The sequence below is a fragment of the Borostomias antarcticus genome (assembly GCF_949987555.1).
Source record: "Borostomias antarcticus genome assembly, chromosome: 2".
Taxonomy (NCBI): Eukaryota; Metazoa; Chordata; class Actinopteri; order Stomiiformes; family Stomiidae; genus Borostomias; species Borostomias antarcticus.
Genome location: NC_140235.1, coordinates 24,594,869 through 24,596,568, shown reverse-complemented (window position 1 = coordinate 24,596,568; position 1,700 = coordinate 24,594,869).

Below are 1,700 nucleotides of genomic sequence, written 5' to 3'. Positions count from 1 at the left end.
CATCTCTCTCTCTCTCTCTGAACCTGCTCCCCCAGATCCAGCCCCCTGCCACCATCTCTCTCTCTCTCTCTGAACCTGCTCCCCCAGATCCAGCACCCTGCCACCATCTCTCTCTCTCTCTCTCTCTCTCTCTGAACCTGCTCCCCCAGATCCAGCACCCTGCCACCATATCTCTCTCTCTCTCTCTGAACCTGCTCCCCCAGATCCAGCACCCTGCCACCATCTCTCTCTCTCTCTCTCTGAACCTGCTCCCCCAGATCCAGCACCCTGCCACCATCTCTCTCTCTCTCTGAACCTGCTCCCCCAGATCCAGCACCCTGCCACCATCTCTCTCTCTCTCTCTGAACCTGCTCCCCCAGATCCAGCACCCTGCCACCATCTCTCTCTCTCTCTCTCTGAACCTGCTCCCCCAGATCCAGCACCCTGCCACCATCTCTCTCTCTCTCTCTGAACCTGCTCCCCCAGATCCAGCACCCTGCCACCATCTCTCTCTCTCTCTCTCTCTGAACCTGCTCCCCAGGATCCAGCCCCCTGCCACCATTATCGGGCCTGTGGCGCCGCGCTGACCAGCCCCCGCGCGAGGAAGCCCCACGCACGTCCACCTCCACCCGTCACCCACTGAATGGTTACCGACCGGGTTATGCCCGGTCTCCGTGGTGACAGCCGATTAGCTTGATAGGCCTAGTAGGTTCGTTTTAAGAAGTCGTAGTGTGAAACAGACAGACTGAATGTGCACTCCTTTGCCCACCACTCCCTCCTTTGAACCCGTCCCGCGGAGTGCAGCTTTTAAGACTGAAGATCAGCTCGAGCCACGGGACAGAGACGACTCTCATTCGTGGATCGACTGCAGCTACATTCTCCACCGGTCACTGTGTTTATCATGCTCGCTGTCCGTACTGAAACACTACTGCTTCACTGTGTTTATCATGCTCGCTGTCCGTACTGAAACACTACTGCTTCACTGTGTTTATCATGCTCGCTGTCCGTACTGAAACACTACTGCTTCACTGTGTTTATCATGCTCGCTGTCCGTACTGAAACACTACTGCTTCATGGCATATCGCTGATGATTTCCACACATCACTTGAGAACATTTCACTGCCAAGGATGCGGTGTCTTTAACTGTAGACAGATATATAATGCCACGACTGATGATATATTTGTATGCTGAAGATGTAATTGCAGACACGTGTCCTTCAGAGATAGAATTGAGAGAACGCTTGTCAGATGTGTACAGTAGGTCAGAGGTACAGTACGTAATTAAGACAAGGCGGGGCTGATGTGTCCAAAGGTGTACAGTATATTTGTTCCTGTCATACCTTGTATGGAAGGCTCATCATACTCCTGGGAGCGTTCAGACAAAGTCTGATCCCTAGTGTTGGGTTAACCTGGGTGACCTGCACCTCATCGCACGCACGCACACACACATTCATGCACCATCACACACACGCACCAGGAGACTACACCATATTGATCTATATCTTACGGTATGTGATGGATTTATGTCCCTCTGTAGAGAAATGAAGTTCTGTTTGTGTTGCTGAAATCACTGAAATGTTGAAATGGCTCTGCCATTGTACAGTATCTGATGTCTCTGTACATTTGTAATTATCACTGAATTATTGTAAACTACAGCTTTTTCATTAAATGGAAAACAGAGTCTGAAATGTGTCATTCCACTAACACACACGCACGCACAC